Raw genomic sequence first — 18917 nt, forward strand, 5'->3', positions numbered from 1 at the left:
ACTTCACATGTCACATGTAGTCGCAGATGCTTTATCGTGACATGTTAGTATAGTAACTGCAGACCCTCCATTTACTGCCGAGGATGTAAAGATTGCACAAAGAACAGATCCCATGTGATCTGGTGTGATTCGATTCCTGCTCCAGGAAGATCTTATTCTGACTGTGAAGCCACCAGCACCCATCAGTGACTTTGTCATGAACCAAGACTTACTGTATCGAACAGCTGAGTTGGGTACTCCTAGCAGAAGAGTATACCAGTTAGTAATTCCAGTCACTAGTGAATGTAGCCTTACAGCTAGTTCATGATGTACCAGGTGTTGCACACCCTGGTATGGATCGTTCAGTAAAACAAGCCAGATTGAAATACTTTTGGCCTCGTATGGCAACTGATATTTCTGAGTATGTTAAGAAATGTAGTGTCTGCATGCAGCATAAAGGTAATGCTAGTGGTCCTAATCCAATCCAAGTGTATCCAACTACTAGCGAACCGTGGGAAGAGTTGCGCTAGATTTGTTAACTAATTTCCAATGTTCCCTCCAAGGCAACAAACATCTGTGTGTTATGGTAGATCATTTCACCAGATATTGTGAGTTAGTTCCTATTGCAGATAAGACTGCAGAGACAGTAGCTAAAGCGTTTAAAGAACGCATTATCTGCAGGCATACCACCCCTAAGTCCTTAGTAACAGATAATGGAGGTGAATTCTGTAATGAGATTCTTGAAAATTTGTGTACTTTATACAAGATCTCTAAATCCACCATTGTTCCTCACCATCCTGCCAGCAATGGGTTAGCTGAACGAACCAATAAAAAAGTACTTGATGTTTTGAGAGCCACTATCAATCCCAACAGTGAAACTTGGGATAAAGTTATACCATATGTTCAGTGTGCCGTAAATTCTGCTTACAATGTTTCTATAGGTGACACCCCAATTTATGCATTGTATGGTGTAGATAAACGGTTGCCTTATGAGTTGTTATATTCTAGCCCGACACCAAATTACAACCCTGATAATTTCATAGCAACTCGTACCAGCTTAGCTCAAAGTGTTTTTAGAAGAATCCGTGGAACATTTCATAAATCAACAGCAGAATTTAAAAGAGTCACAAACACTCGAGCAAAGTCGACCAAAATCAAAGTAGGTTCGAGAGTTATGCTGACTAACTTTAACAAAACGTCTGCAGTGCCTCAGCTTGATCAAAAGTTTGTTGGTCCTTATCGAGTAGTTGAACATATCACTGGCAATAAGTATAAGGTTAGAGAAATTAGTACTGGTCAGTATAAAGAATTGCATTTAGATCACATGAAGTTAGTATGTGATGATAATGATGTTCCAACTCACACTAATGTGACAGACCCTGACAATCCTCCTGATCCTGTACTCTCTACCTCTGATACTCAGTCAGATGATCAACCTGAATGTTGTTATTCCCTACATACACGACAGGTACTGAGAAATTCTCAAGTATCATTTGTAAATACCAATTCAGAGCTGCCTCAAATATGACATGAGTTAGCCAGTGCAACAGAGTTTGATTCTCCCAGAGATGACACCCATTCTGCATATGTCAATCTCACCCTAGCAGAGTTGGGGTTAAATGTAAATAACCTGTATAGATGAATAATTAGAGTATCAACTTATTAATAATCAAGATTTTTTTTGGTGTGTGTGTGTTCATGTTCTCTCCGAATTCTGAGATTTAACAGTCTAGGTTTGAGTGCACCAAGTCTGTCTTTTCTGTTAAACACTTCTTTCTTTGTACATATCCTTCCTCAGAATCCGTAGATCACATGAATACAGTCTGATAGATCAAAATTTGTTTTTTATCACTTCTATTGTGTAATCCCAATATCGAGTCTCATTCTATGAGTTGTGCTATTTCATACCTAGTAATGCTTTACAGTAAGTTTCATTACAGTCAGTTTAATTACAGTAAGTTTCATTACAGTCAGTTTCATTACAGTAAGTGTCATTACAGTAAGTTTCATTACAGTAAGTTTCATTACAGTAAGTTTCATTACAGTAAGTTTCATTACAGTAAGTTTCATTACAGTCAGTTTCATTACAGTCAGTTTCATTACAGTAAGTTTCATTACAGTCAGTTTCATTACAGTCAGTTTCATTACAGTCAGTTTCATTACAGTAAGTTTCATTACAGTAAGTTTCATTACAGTAAGTTTCATTACAGTAAGTTTCATTACAGTAAGTTTCATTACAGTCAGTTTCATTACAGTCAGTTTCATTACAGTAAGTTTCATTACAGTCAGTTTCATTACAGTCAGTTTCATTACAGTAAGTTTCATTACAGTCAGTTTCATTACAGTAAGTTTCATTACAGTCAGTTTAATTACAGTAAGTTTCATTACAGTCAGTTTCATTACAGTCAGTTTCATTACAGTCAGTTTCATTACAGTAAGTTTCATTACAGTCAGTTTCATTACAGTCAGTTTCATTACAGTCAGTTTCATTACAGTTTCATTACAGTCAGTTTCATTACAGTCAGTTTCATTACAGTCAGTTTCATTACAGTCAGTTTCATTACAGTAAGTTTCATTACAGTCAGTTTCATTACAGTCAGTTTCATTACAGTCAGTTTCATTACAGTAAGTTTCATTACAGTCAGTTTCATTACAGTCAGTTTCATTACAGTCAGTTTCATTACAGTAAGTTTCATTACAGTCAGTTTCATTACAGTAAGTGTCATTACAGTCAGTTTCATTACAGTAAGTTTCATTACAGTCAGTTTCATTACAGTCAGTTTCATTACAGTCAGTTTCGGTGGAAATAAATGGTATAAAATATCGACACAATGGAAATATAAACACAAATGCAGTATAATGTGATCCTTTATTGACAACGTTTCACCCACACAGTGGGCTTTTTCAAGTCACACACGGATCTACCTGGGGTTGGAAGGTACGAGAGTATTTATAGTCATGTTCAGAATGTTGAGGTCAGGTGGAGAATGCTGCATCTGATGATCTACTGGGTGGGGTTATAGAGTCTTGGGTAGCTTGGCAGGGGTATTGGACAAGTTGTAGACCTTCTGCAGTGTTCTATGTTCTTATGTGGGATAGCGATGAAGAAGTTTCTTGGCGAGTGGTTCAGCTATGTTATAGAAGCCATTGTTCTGGTTGAAATTGTTGGTTGTAGAGATGAGCGATGATTCCAGGATTCTTCTGTATTGAGTGTTGTCTTCTGTGGCTATAAGTCTTGAGTTCGAATACAGAAGAATCCTGGAATCATCGCTCATCTCTACAACCAACAATTTCAACCAGAACAATGGCTTCTATAACATAGCTGAACCACTCGCCAAGAAACTTCTTCATCGCTATCCCACATAAGAACATAGAACACTGCAGAAGGTCTACAACTTGTCCAATACCCCTGCCAAGCTACCCAAGACTCTATAACCCCACCCAGTAGATCATCAGATGCAGCATTCTCCACCTGACCTCAACATTCTGAACATGACTATAAATACTCTCGTACCTTCCAACCCCAGGTAGATCCGTGTGTGACTTGAAAAAGCCCACTGTGTGGGTGAAACGTTGTCAATAAAGGATCACATTATACTGCATTTGTGTTTATATTTCCACAGTCAGTTTCATTACAGTCAGTTTCATTACAGTCAGTTTCATTACAGTAAATTACATTAGCTTCCATTCCAATATTCTCCTTATATATTTTACAATGTTCAGTTGTTGTGTACTTTATTACCATTGTACAGCATCAGCCCCGGCTGTATGTCTGCTGTCTCTAGTTTGTATTAGCTGTATGTCGGGACGACGTATGTTAGGATCGCCAAGCTCTCAGTGGTATCAGCTCCCAGTAGTACCAGTTACCAGTAACCAGTTACCAGTAACCAGTTACCAGTAACCAGTTACCAGTTACCAACCGTCTGCGTGAATCACTGACTGTTATTCATGTTGCTGCTGACTAAAGCATGTTTTTGAACGCCTCTCACCCCTAGGCTTCACTAATGAGTCAGTTTTAAGATAGAGAGCAGAGAGGCAGGGCGGGCCTGTGCTTCCCATATTTTCCGTTATAATTATACGTACTAACCAGCCTACGTGAGTGTTCTTACCCAATCCACGTTTCGAACCCCACACATGACATGTGCTGAGATTAGTGAAGGCCTACAGCCTTTTGTGGCCTATAGGTAGTAGGTTGGTAGACAGCAACCACCCAGGGAAGTACTACCGTCCTGCCAGATGACTGTGAAACAAAAACCTGTAACTGTTTTGCATGATGGTAGGATTGCTGGTTTCTTTTTCTGTCTCATAAACACGCTAGATAACAGGGATATCTTGCTACTCCTACTTACACTTTGGTCACACTTCACAGACACGCACATGCATATATATATATACATACATCTAGGTTTTTCTCCTTTTTCTAAATAGCTCTTGTTCTTTTTTATTTCTTCTATTGTCCATGGGGAAGTGGAAAAGAATCTTTCCTCCGTAAGCCATGCGTGTCGTATGAGGCGACTAAAATGCCGGGAGCAATGGGCTAGTAACCCCTTCTCCTGTATACATTTACTAAAAAAGAGAAGAAGAAAAACTTTATAAAATTGGGATGCTTAAATGTGCGTGGATGTAGTGCGGATGACAAGAAACAGATGATTGCTGATGTTATGAATGAAAAGAAGTTGGATGTCCTGGCCCTAAGCGAAACAAAGCTGAAGGGGGTAGGAGAATTTCAGTGGGGGGAAATAAATGGGATTAAATCTGGAGTATCTGAGAGAGTTAGAGCAAAGGAAGGGGTAGCAGTAATGTTAAATGATCAGTTATGGAAGGAGAAAAGAGAATATGAATGTGTAAATTCAAGAATTATGTGGATTAAAGTAAAGGTTGGATGCGAGAAGTGGGTCATAATAAGTGTGTATGCACCTGGAGAAGAGAGGAATGCAGAGGAGAGAGAGAGATTTTGGGAGATGTTAAGTGAATGTATAGGAGCCTTTGAACCAAGTGAGAGAGTAATTGTGGTAGGGGACCTGAATGCTAAAGTAGGAGAAACTTTTAGAGAGGGTGTGGTAGGTAAGTTTGGGGTGCCAGGTGTAAATGATAATGGGAGCCCTTTGATTGAACTTTGTATAGAAAGGGGTTTAGTTATAGGTAATACATATTTTAAGAAAAAGAGGATAAATAAGTATACACGATATGATGTAGGGCGAAATGACAGTAGTTTGTTGGATTATGTATTGGTAGATAAAAGACTGTTGAGTAGACTTCAGGATGTACATGTTTATAGAGGGGCCACAGATATATCAGATCACTTTCTAGTTGTAGCTACACTGAGAGTAAAAGGTAGATGGGATACAAGGAGAATAGAAGCATCAGGGAAGAGAGAGGTGAAGGTTTATAAACTAAAAGAGGAGGCAGTTAGGGTAAGATATAAACAGCTATTGGAGGATAGATGGGCTAATGAGAGCATGGGCAATGGGGTCGAAGAGGTATGGGGTAGGTTTAAAAATGTAGTGTTAGAGTGTTCAGCAGAAGTTTGTGGTTACAGGAAAGTGGGTGCAGGAGGGAAGAGGAGTGATTGGTGGAATGATGATGTAAAGAGAGTAGTAAGGGAGAAAAAGTTAGCATATGAGAAGTTTTTACAAAGTAGAAGTGATGCAAGGAGGGAAGAGTATATGGAGAAAAAGAGAGAGGTTAAGAGAGTGGTGAAGCAATGTAAAAAGAGAGCAAATGAGAGAGTGGGTGAGATGTTATCAACAAATTTTGTTGAAAATAAGAAAAAGTTTTGGAGTGAGATTAACAAGTTAAGAAAGCCTAGAGAACAAATGGATTTGTCAGTTAAAAATAGGAGAGGAGAGTTATTAAATGGAGAGTTAGAGGTATTGGGAAGATGGAGGGAATATTTTGAGGAATTGTTAAATGTTGATGAAGATAGGGAAGCTGTGATTTCGTGTATAGGGCAAGGAGGAATAACATCTTGTAGGAGTGAGGAAGAGCCAGTTGTAAGTGTGGGGGAAGTTCGTGAGGCAGTAGGTAAAATGAAAGGGGGTAAGGCAGCCGGGATTGATGGGATAAAGATAGAAATGTTAAAAGCAGGTGGGGATATAGTTTTGGAGTGGTTGGTGCAATTATTTAATAAATGTATGGAAGAGGGTAAGGTACCTAGGGATTGGCAGAGAGCATGCATAGTTCCTTTGTATAAAGGCAAAGGGGATAAAAGAGAGTGCAAAAATTATAGGGGGATAAGTCTGTTGAGTGTACCTGGTAAAGTGTATGGTAGAGTTATAATTGAAAGAATTAAGAGTAAGACGGAGAATAGGATAGCAGATGAACAAGGAGGCTTTAGGAAAGGTAGGGGGTGTGTGGACCAGGTGTTTACAGTGAAACATATAAGTGAACAGTATTTAGATAAGGCTAAAGAGGTCTTTGTGGCATTTATGGATTTGGAAAAGGCGTATGACAGGGTGGATAGGGGGGCAATGTGGCAGATGTTGCAAGTGTATGGTGTAGGAGGTAGGTTACTGAAAGCAGTGAAGAGTTTTTACGAGGATAGTGAGGCTCAAGTTAGAGTATGTAGGAAAGAGGGAAATTTTTTCCCAGTAAAAGTAGGCCTTAGACAAGGATGTGTGATGTCACCGTGGTTGTTTAATATATTTATAGATGGGGTTGTAAGAGAAGTAAATGCGAGGGTCTTGGCAAGAGGCGTGGAGTTAAAAGATAAAGAATCACACACAAAGTGGGAGTTGTCACAGCTGCTCTTTGCTGATGACACTGTGCTCTTGGGAGATTCTGAAGAGAAGCTGCAGAGATTGGTGGATGAATTTGGTAGGGTGTGCAAAAGAAGAAAATTAAAGGTGAATACAGGAAAGAGTAAGGTTATGAGGATAACAAAAAGATTAGGTGATGAAAGATTGAATGTCAGATTGGAGGGAGAGAGTATGGAGGAGGTGAACGTATTCAGATATTTGGGAGTGGACGTGTCAGCGGATGGGTCTATGAAAGATGAGGTGAATCATAGAATTGATGAGGGAAAAAGAGTGAGTGGTGCACTTAGGAGTCTGTGGAGACAAAGAACTTTGTCCTTGGAGGCAAAGAGGGGAATGTATGAGAGTATAGTTTTACCAACGCTCTTATATGGGTGTGAAGCGTGGGTGATGAATGTTGCAGCGAGGAGAAGGCTGGAGGCAGTGGAGATGTCATGTCTGAGGGCAATGTGTGGTGTGAATATAATGCAGAGAATTCGTAGTTTGGAAGTTAGGAGGAGGTGCGGGATTACCAAAACTGTTGTCCAGAGGGCTGAGGAAGGGTTGTTGAGGTGGTTCGGACATGTAGAGAGAATGGAGCGAAACAGAATGACTTCAAGAGTGTATCAGTCTGTAGTGGAAGGAAGGCGGGGTAGGGGTCGGCCTAGGAAGGGTTGGAGGGAGGGGGTAAAAGAGGTTTTGTGTGCGAGGGGCTTGGACTTCCAGCAGGCATGCGTGAGCGTGTTTGATAGGAGTGAATGGAGACAAATGGTTTTTAATACTTGACGTGCTGTTGGAGTGTGAGCAAAGTAACATTTATGAAGGGATTCAGGGAAACCGACAGGCCGGACTTGAGTCCTGGAGATGGGAAGTACAGTGCCTGCACTCTGAAGGAGGGGTGTTAATGTTGCAGTTTAAAAACTGTAGTGTAAAGCACCCTTCTGGCAAGACAGTGATGGAGCGAATGATGGTGAAAGTTTTTCTTTTTCGGGCCACCCTGCCTTGGTGGGAATCGGCCAGTGTGATAATAAAAAATAATAATAAAATAATAATGAAAACTAACATACAAACTAACACTAAGCATGTTAAGCAACCACCTGACAAGTCCTTATCCAGAGCGTCACCACTTACGACGCCAGCTGTCGGAAAGTACTACACAAATGACAACACGACATTGAGTGTATTAACAGTTGCTACAAAGAGTGACAAAGGAAAGAGGAGGACGAAAAGTAGGTGGAGGAAGTCCACTCCACCTGTTTCCCCTCCACACACCCCAAATGTTTCCTCTGTTACGACAAACACTTGGCTCCATCCTGTGATAAGTTCACGACAGTACCCACCAGGAAACAGTGGGTCCCGGAGCTAAGACTCTCCCAGGTGCCTAGGTGATCAACCAGGAGGTGACTGTGATCCCCGTCACTTGAAATGCTGGAAATGTAGGCGGTGACCACAATACTGTCCCAGTTGACAACTGTCACAGCAGATAACGGTCATGGCTGATAACTCTCACAGCTGATAACGGTCATGGCTGATAACTGTCACAGCTGATAACTGTCAACCAGAGGAAAGTGACACACCGCCTTCATCGACCACTTCACACGCTATGTGAACAGTCTTATAATCTAGCCAGGGTGACAGTCGCTCTGGCTGACCAGCTACAAACGATCAGTACAGTAGTAGCAGAAAAGCTTCCTGATAGTACACAAATGAGATGGCAGGTTTCTAGCCTGGATTCTATAAATGACTGGATATGGATCACTATCCTAACCAGTTATAACCCACAGACACCTTCTTATAACTTTTCTAAATCTATTTTTTTTCTATCTTGAACACATTGCTGCGAGTCCCGTCTTGGTCAGACGGTTTAACACATTATAAATATATCCTCTTTATGTATTCCTGTCTCTTACTGATAAACCTGTTATGTCTCTCATTCTACGTCTCTCCAGAGAGTGTAGATTCAGTGCCCTCAGTCTGTGCTTGTAGATAGATTTCTGTTACATGGAGTCGACTTTGTCATCCTTCTCTACATGTTTCCCGCCACATTTATGTCCATTCTGTAAGACGATGACCAGAATTGAGAGACATAATGTAAACGATGCATAACCAAGGACGAATAAAGCTGAAGTATAATCTGACTACTACTAACCAGACCTCTTTGATATTTTTTGCATTCAGAATGAATAATATGTACATTATTCACTTTATAAGTGTCATGGTTATTATCTTTTCCCACAGTTAGAACTTTACATTTGTCTACATTAAACTTCATTTGCCACTTCTCCGACGACTGCATAAGTCTATTCAGATCTTTCTGTAGCGTTCTAGTGACCTCTGAATTGATTTGACGGTCTATTTTAATGTCACATTGGCAGGAGTAACAGCATCACATAGTGTTCATGGTTTGGTTTCTGGCCTATCCAAGGTTCCTGGAGGGATCATGGAAAGTGTCAGGGTCAGTGAAGTAATATATAAGTGAAGTGATATATATGCTGCCCTAAAGCAGAAAAGACAAGTTAGGGCAATTTAACAATTTATCAATTTAAAAGTGAAATCAGAAGAGAGGCCTACTGCGTTGCCACCAGCCAACATAACTGCAAATTCAAACAAAGTATGACCAAAGGGAGAGACATAAGTGAGTTAATGAATAATAAAATAATTCATAAAATAAAGAGAAAGACAAGAAAAAAATATATACTAAAATAAAGAAATCAAAGGGAAAGTAACCAGAATTCTCGGTATTTCTGGTGTTTTTCCTGGAACAAGCTCCATAATAAAGGTTTAAAGTGTTCACCAGGACAACTGGTGACACCACAGAGGAAAGTGAAAATATTAGAAGGTTGTGTGGATGATATATATTGAGAGTGGATGACAGTGAGTGTAAATAATTGACAAGAACTGTGCTAAGATACCAGCACTCTACGACAATGACCAAGAGACAGGAACCAAGACGATCACACTCCACTGCCTAAAGTGACGTATAAATCACCTTATTGTGGTAGTAGTAGACTCGTATTATGAGCACTAGGCTTCTACATCACTGGTAGTTAAGGAGCCATCTAATACTACCTCAGGAGAGCTCATCATCATATGTAAATTAATAATATTTATTAAGGGAGATGAGCTGCTAGTGAAGTGTGAAGTACCACATGTTATACTAGAGTGGAAAACCCAGGAACAAGTGGAAGGACAAGCACACCCCCCAGAAACACCTGCAGAAGGACTCCAGCCACGACACCCCCAAGGCAACTGAACAATCCAAACCAACCATCACACACCGATCCCTATGTTCCCACCCCACGCACCACGAACCCTACCCCTATAGCAACCCCCTATGGGAGCTCTTCCTCCACCTCCACTGCAACCCCCCACAGGCCCCCACCAGGGCTCCTGCTCTCCCAACCCCAGTATTCCCCCAGGACCACAGTTACAGTATTAGAACAGAAGTTGAAGGTTTGGTACACAAATGCGGATGGATTAACGAATAAATATGAGGAATGGCAAGAAAGAATCAATGAGAAGTCCCCAGACATCATAGCAGTTACAGAAACAAAACTCACGGAGACAATAACAGATGCAATCTTCCCACCAGGATACCAGATCATGAGGAAAGATGGAAGGAGCAGAGGGGGAGGAGAGGTTGATCTGCTCGTAAAAAACAGATGGAAATTCGAGAAAATGGGAGGCATAGACGAGACAGGAGAAAGGGACTACATAGTAGGTACACTTCAGTCTGGGGAGCACAAGGTGGTCATTGCAGTGATGTATAATCCACCACAGAACTGCAGGAGACCAAGAGAGGAATATGAAGAGAGCAACAGAGCAATGGTGGACAAACTTGCTGAGGTGGCAAGAAGAGCTCACTCCAGCAGAGCAAAGTTGATGGTTATGGGGGATTTCAACCACAGGGAGATTGACTGGGAAAACCTGGAGCCACATGGGGGTCCCAAAACATGGAGAGCCAAGATGTTGGATGTGGTGCTGGAAAACCTCATGCACCAACATGTTAAGGACACTACCAGAGTGGGAGGGGAGGATGAACCAGCAAGATTGGACCTTGTGTTCACCCTGGGCAGTTCAGACATTGAGGACATCACGTATGAGAGTCCCCTAGGAGCTAGCGACCACATGGTTCTGTGCTTCGAATACATAGTAGAGTTGCAAGTGGAGCGAGTAACAGGAGTTGAATGGGAAAAGCCAGACTATAAAAGAGGGGACTACATAGGTTTGAGGAACTTCCTGCAGGAGGTTCCGTGGGACAGAGAACTGGCAGGAAAGCCAGTAAATGAAATGATGGAATATGTAACAACAAAATGCAAGGAGGCAGTGGAAAGGTTTATTCCCAAGGGCAACAGTAACAATGGGAAGACCAGAACGAGCCACTGGTTTACCCGACGATGTAAGGAGGCAAAAACAAAGTGCAATAGAGAATGGAAAAAGTACAGAAGGCAGAGAACACACGAAAATAGGGAGATCAGTCGCAGAGCCAGGAATGAGTATGCACAGGTAAGGAGGGAGGCCCAGCGACAGTATGAAAATAACATAGCATCGAAAATCAAGACTGACCCGAAACTGTTGTATAGCCACATCAGGAGGAAGACAACAGTCAAAGACCAGGTGATCAGACTGAGGACAGAAGGTGGAGAACTCACAAGAAATGATCAGGAGGTATGTGAGGAGCTGAACAGGAGATTTAAGAAAGTTTTTACAATAGAGACAGGAAGGGCTCTGGGAAGACAGCACAGAAGGGAACATCAAGAGGGAATATACCAACAAGTGTTGGATGACGTATGCACAACCGAGGAGGAGGTGCAGAAGCTGCTAAGTGACCTTGATACCTCAAAGGCGATGGGAGCAGACAACATCTCCCCATGGGTCCTTAGAGAAGGAGCAGAGATGCTGTGCGTGCCCCTAACCACAATCTTCAACACATCCCTTGAAACTGGGCAACTACCTGAGAAATGGAAGACAGCAAATGTAGTCCTCATATTTAAGAAAGGAAACAGAAATAAGGCACTAAACTACAGACCTGTGTCTCTGACATGTTTTGTGTGCAAAGTCATGGAGAAGATTATCAGGAGGAGAGTGGTGGAACACCTGGAATGGAACAAGATTATAAGTGAAAGCCAGCATGGGTTCATGGAAGGCAAATCCTGTGTCACAAACCTTCTGGAGTTTTATGACAAGGTAACAGAAGTACGACACGAGAGAGAGGGGTGGGTTGATTGCGTTTTCCTAGACTGCAGGAAGGCCTTTGACACAGTTCCCCATAAGAGATTAGTGCAGAAGCTGGAGGATCAGGCGCATATAACAGGGAGGGCACTGCAATGGATCAGGGAATACCTGACAGGGAGGCAACAACGAGTCATGGTACGTGAAGAGGTATCACAGTGGGCGCCTGTGACGAGCAGGGTCCCACAGGGGTCAGTTCTAGGACCAGTGCTATTTTTGATATATGTGAACGACATGATGGAAGGAATAGACTCTGAAGTGTCCCTATTCGCAGATGATGTGAAGCTGATGAGAAGAATTAAATCGGATGAGGATGAGGCAGGACTGCAAAGAGACCTGGACAGGCTGGACATGTGATCCAGAAACTGGCTTCTCGAATTCAACCCTGCCAAATGCAAAGTCATGAAGATTGGGGAGGGGCAAAGAAGACCGCAGACAGAGTATAGGCTAGGTGGACAAAGACTACAGACCTCACTCAGGGAGAAAGACCTTGGGGTGACCATAACACCGAGCACGTCACCGGAGGCACACATCAACCAAATAACTGCTGCAGCATACGGGCGCCTGGCAAACCTGAGAATAGCGTTCCGATACCTTAATAAGGAATCGTTCAAGACACTGTACACTGTGTATGTTAGGCCCATACTGGAGTATGCAGCACCAGTCTGGAACCCACATCTGGTCAGGCACGTCAAGAAGTTAGAGAAAGTACAAAGGTTTGCAACAAGGCTAGTCCCAGAGCTCAGGGGAATGTCGTACAAGGAAAGGTTGAGGGAAATCGGACTGACGACACTGGAGGACAGAAGGGTCAGGGGAGACATGATAACGACATACAAGATACTGCGGGGAATAGACAAGGTGGACAGAGATAGGATGTTCCAGAGAGGGGACACAGGAACAAGGGGTCACAACTGGAAGCTGAAGACTCAGACGAATCACAGGGACGTTAGGAAGTATTTCTTCAGTCATAGAGTCGTCAGGAAGCGGAATAGCCTAGCAAGTGAAGTAGTGGAGGCAGGAACCATACATAGTTTTAAGAAGAGGTATGACAAGGCTCAGGAAGCAGAGAGGGAGAGGACCTAGTAGCGATCAGTGAAGAGGCGGGGCCAGGAGCTGAGTCTCGACCCATGCAACCACAATTAGGTGAGTACAATTACGTGAGTACACACACACACGCACACAGAAACACACACACATACTCACACAAACACACGTGAGAAATATCCCACATATTTTACAAAATGAGTTGCCAGGTTCCAATTTTAATTCATAACTGTGTATGATAATCATCATAAAGGTCGTAGTATGTGTATAGACTGTTAACAAATAATTAAGGAATGATCCTGACAGATTTTTCCTGAAGTGACTGTAAGGTAGAAATTTCATGTAAAGACAAACATGCGTTTTAATTATTATTATTATTATTATTATTATTATTATTATTATTATTATTATTATTATTATTATTATTAAAATAGAGAGGGTAACACTGAGTAGCTCTCCTTATCTAAACATTCATATATCAGAGGTTGAAATAACTCAGTGACACATTGTTGCCTCAGAGGAGTTAATATTAACTATTAACTAACATGTGTTAACAGCATATTACAAGGACAACATTATCTTACCTTCAGAGCAGAGTTACTTAATATGTAAGTTGATCCTTTGTGGTATAAAGTATTTACCAAGTGAGTTACAGAGAGCAGAGAGTCTGTCACTACCATGTGCAGCAACACGACTGTCAGGTTGTGCTGCCTCGCACCTCCTCTACCACACTGTGTACTCCCTGACACTAACATGAGCAGCAACACGACTGTGAGGTCGTGCTGCCTCGCACCTCCTCTACCACACTGTGTACTCCCTGACACTAACATGAGCAGCAACACGACTGTGAGGTCGTGCTGCCTCGCACCTCCTCTACCACACTGTGTACTTCCCTGACACTAACATGTGCAGCAACACGACTGTGAGGTCGTGCTGCCTCGCACCTCCTCTACCACACTGTGTACTTCCCTGACACTAACATTACATATGCATTAGTCAGCAAATTTAAAAGTGAGTGTAATAAGTAAGTACTTTCATGTATACACAAATACAGTTACCAAAAGTCAGTACCTGACCAGCAGGGCTGATCCCTGATCCATATGAGGCCCTGATCCACCATGAGGCCCTGATCCACCATGAGGCCCTGATCCACCATGAGGCCCTGATCCACCATGAGGCCCTGATCCACCATGAGGCCCTGATCCACCATGAGGCCCTGATCCACCATGAGGCCCTGATCCACCATACGGCCCTGATCCACCATACGGCCCTGATCCACCATGAGGCCCTGATCCGCCATGAGGCCCTGATCCACCATGAGGCCCTGATCCACCATGAGGCCCTGATCCACCATGAGCATCTGATCCACCATGAGGCCCTGATCCACCATGAGGCCCTGATCCACCATGAGGCCCTGATCCACCATGAGACCCTGATCCACCATGAGACCCTGATCCACCATGAGGCCCTGATCCACCATGAGGCCCTGATCCACCATGAGACCCTGATCCACCATGAGGCCCTGATCCACCATGAGGCCCTGATCCACCATGAGACCCTGATCCACCATGAGGCCCTGATCCACCATGAGGCCCTGTATACACAAATACAGTTACCAAAAGTCAGTACCTGACCAGCAGGGCTGATCCCTGATCCATATGAGGCCCTGATCCACCATGAGGCCCTGATCCACCATGAGGCCCTGATCCACCATGAGGCCCTGATCCACCATGAGACCCTGATCCACCATGAGGCCCTGATCCACCATGAGGCGCCCTGATCCACTATGAGGCCCTGATCCACCATGAGGCCCTGATCCACCATACCATGAGGCCCTGATCCACCATGAGACCCTGATCCACCATGAGGCCCTGATCCACCATGAGGCCCTGATCCACCATGAGGCCCTGATCCACCATGAGGCCCTGATCCACCATGATGCCCTGATCCACCATGAGGATCTGATCCACCATGAGGCCCTGATCCACCATGAGACCCTGATCCACCATGAGGCCCTGATCCACCATGAGGCCTGGTGTGAGAAATTTAATTACCTGCATGAACCTCATTATATTCATACCAGTAATTTAATGAAAGCAACGAAGATAACTGTATCTTACCAACTGTTACAACTCTGAGGCATGTAGGAATATTTTGGGACAGCCTCGGTCACCAGGAGAATGTCTCCCTTCAACACCCACCACCCTCATACACACCTACTCTGCACCTATAAATATTAACTTCAAATTTAATAAACACAACCAATAATTCTGGTAATAATAGTTACATTAAAATTATGTGGACTGTATATTGAAAGAAAGAAGGAATACATGCATTTATATATCATATGAGAAAATATTTATATGTTACCAACACTCACCAAATTTGTCTAGAGGTCGCTTAGTGCAGCTTAAGTCACCCACAACTCCTGCCTAGATATGAGGAAACTAACTAGCCAAAAGTTCAACACATAAAGTGCAGTAAGCTTAGCTGTGGGTGTTGACGGCTTCTTATTATCTCCTTTTAACATCTAGTTTCTAAGTTCTGCCAAGTCGTTGGTTTCTCACATCCTGTAGAAAATAATTTCCCAAAATTTATGCTGTGTAAATAAACCTGATTAATACGTTACTATTGTTCTGTTGAGTGCATTTTAAATAAGAGAATCGAGAGGGAAGCTCTGCGCCTGCGCTGACGAGCAGGGGAGAGTTGTCATTGTTTTTTGAATGTGTTACAAACACGTTAATGTAATGTGTATAATTTTCCTCACTCTAGGGGTTATTTTGGCCTTAAATTGGCCGAAATTGTTGGATGTGCATTCCTGCATAACTTGAGCATTAAACAGATGTACAAGACAGCTCCAGGAACCTCAGATAAGCTATCTAAATTATGTTTGTAATTCTGGCCGGTGTTATCATAAATTTGGTTAGAGGGGGGGGGGGTTCTGTACATGACACACAGTAATCTCCAGACAAATTGGTGAGTGTTATGATTATAAATTCTCCTTCTGTTATATAAATGTGTATATGTAATCATTTATTAATTTTAATATACAGTCCACAAATTTATATTAAATTTTACCAGAATTCCTGGTAATGTATATTTCGTTTGCAATTAATAGGTCTAGAGCAACTTGTGGAGAGACAGATTATGGTAGGTATCGAAGGGGGACATTTTTTTCAACCTAGGTGTCCTAAAAATTCATATTTGTCTCTGTAACTTTGATAAATAATAATTATCTTTGTTACCATTTACTGGTATGTATCTAATGAGATACATCCAGGTAAATGTAATTTTCCACACATCCTGCAGGACTGTAACAATAATTCTTCTTACTCCTATCTGAGAGGCTTAACCCACATTTAACCTCAAGAGCTATGGGAGAAGTTCTTCACATTTCACTTTTGTCTTGTTCCTCCAATTACAATATGCTGTCCCTCCCCCAGCTGATGCTACGTCCCTGCTGGTTCCCTTTTTAATTCCCAAGTTACTTTTAACCAACAACAATGTATTTCATTAACTTACGTGCTAAAATACACTATAATTTCGGAAAATACACAATATTTTCCACACTGCACAGAGAGAGAGAGAGAGAGAGAGAGAGAGAGAGAGAGGACCTAGTAGTGATCAGTGAAGAAGCAGGGCCAGGAGCTGAGTCTCGACCCCTGCAACCATAATTAGGTGAGTACAATTAGATGAGTACTGCAGCCAGGCAGAGTTCATTGCTAAATGACTTAAATTGCTCCTTCCTCTAGGAGATGATTCCAGGCAGTTCTGGCTTGAGTGGCTGTTCTCCTAGTAGGTCTTACCACAATTTCACCTTGCATCACTTGGTCAACACTGTCTTCAATATCACTCGTGTCACTTTCCCTTAGATTTTCATTTACATTTGATTGAATACCATTTAATTTCAAAATATCAATTTATTAATCGTATGTAAACTTTCTTGAACATTCTGGATATCACCTTGTGCATCTGGGTACAATGTACTTTGCCCAGAGGCCACAATGTTCGATGTTGTTCAGTATCAATTAACACAATGTCACCTGGTTGAATGTTCTGTTGATTTACTGCCTCTGTTGCGCCATAAATGTGTTCACGTAGTGTTAGAAGATACTCTTTACACCACACAGTAAACCAATGATTAATTACTTTATTTAACATTTTAAATTTATTACACAACACTGCTGCATCATTGTAATCTCCATCACTTTCTTCCGGATTATCTCTATAGACAGGGGCAGCTTCCAATTTCCGTCCACATATTAGGTGAGAAGGTGTTAATACATCTGCATCAGGTGTATCACCATGTACGAGAGAGGACTATTATTTATCTGATTCTCCGCCTCCACTAACACTCCACGAAATTCTTCCAAATTAATTCTCTTCCGGTGTAGTACTTTACGAGGAGACACCTCTTCACTGTGTCTATCAGTCTTTCGCTGGGTTAACAGAGATTGTACATTATTACTTTTATTTAATTCCATCAAGTATTGAGCACCCACTACAAAATTGGTGGCATTATCTGAAATCATCAATTTTGGGCAGGATCTCCTAGCTGCAAACTTCTGAAACAGCTGTACGAACTGTTCTGCAGACAAGTCCTGAGCCACTTCTAAATGAACTGCCCTAGTAGCAGTACAAGTGAACAAGCATACATACAATTTCAGTGGAACACCATCTGAAGTACCTGTTAAAATTATTGGATCACTATAGTCTACACCTGTTACATCAAATGGTTTCACTAATTGTACACGCTCCTTTGGCAATGGTGGAGGACCTGGGTACATATAGGATCTGGCATCCACACGGCGACATATTACACAAAATTTAATAACCCTTTTTGCACTTTGTCGTCCTTGTGGAATCCAGAAAGTTTCCCTAATACAATTTAAGGTATCTTGTACCCCCCCCCCATGCATTACATTTTTATGGATATTTGAAACTATCAAAATTGTCAAATGATGAGTTTTGGGCATTTAGCATATTCACCCAATTAAGCATTTTGCAACCTGCCTCTGCACCTAATTACATCATTCTCTAAATACAGCCCCAATTTCTCTATTATGGAACCCTTAACAATTTTTCCTTCTATCATTAATTTATTTTCATCTCCATAGATTCCTTCCTGTACCCTCTGTATCCAATATTCCAGAGGATGCAGAAAATTATACGAGACATTTATTTTGTTTAGAAATTTAATCACCAACTTAGTTACATTGATTAGTTTGGGCAAAGAAGAATACCTGTTTATATCAGTGGCTAAGGGAGGACAAACTATTGGAGCGGTGGTCACAGTAATTTCAACAGGAGCAATATATGCCTTTTGTACAGGCCAATTAACTTTATTTACCAACCAGCTCGGTCCTTTAAACCATGATACAACATTTACAAATGTAGCATAAGTTAAGCTTCGAGACAAGAAATCAACTGGATTCTCCTCACCTGGTATATGATTAAATGTTAATATATGTTGACCCAAACTATTATACTTCTCTTGCATCTGATTAATTTCAGCGACTCTGTTTTGTACGTACACAATTTTACTGTTACCATTACGAATCCATTGTAAGGATACCTCATTATCAGACCAAATTACAGTGTCACTAATATTTATCTCCTGCAACTTATTTCTTATATAATTAGCTAATTTGACACCCACATAAATGGCTGTTAGTTCCAACTGAGGTAAGGTGCGTGATTTAATTGGAGACACTTTAGCCTTAGACATAAGAGAAATGACACTATTACATTGAAAGTAAGCGACTGCTCCATAGACCAATTTCAAAGCCTCGCAAAAAAAATGTGGAGTACATTTTTCCCATCTTGACTGGCCACCTGGCGTGGGAACTCAAACATTGAACTTTTACATAATCACCAATTAATTCTTCCCACCTCATGAATTCCTCATGTACAGTTTCATCCCAAACA

At 41.7% G+C, this 18917-nt stretch overlaps 1 protein-coding gene across 4 annotated transcripts in view; it reads right to left on the minus strand.

Annotated features, from left to right (window-relative positions):
* Positions 1-13888, minus strand: part of LOC128686094 (uncharacterized) — a 233378-nt gene extending 219490 nt beyond the window's left edge. The window contains exon 1 of one of the 4 annotated variants that reach the window (XM_070098496.1): positions 13574-13888. The gene's annotated coding sequence lies outside the window, so the exon portion shown is untranslated. Of the gene's footprint in view, positions 1-8053; positions 8297-11551; positions 11644-13573 lie in introns of those variants that run through there. The other 3 variants (XM_070098492.1, XM_070098495.1, XM_070098494.1) reach the window with 3 other exon arrangements.
* Positions 13889-18917: the final 5029 nt, after the last annotated feature.

Source organism: Cherax quadricarinatus, chromosome 62 (assembly GCF_038502225.1).
Source record: "Cherax quadricarinatus isolate ZL_2023a chromosome 62, ASM3850222v1, whole genome shotgun sequence".
NCBI lineage: Eukaryota > Metazoa > Arthropoda > Malacostraca > Decapoda > Parastacidae > Cherax > Cherax quadricarinatus.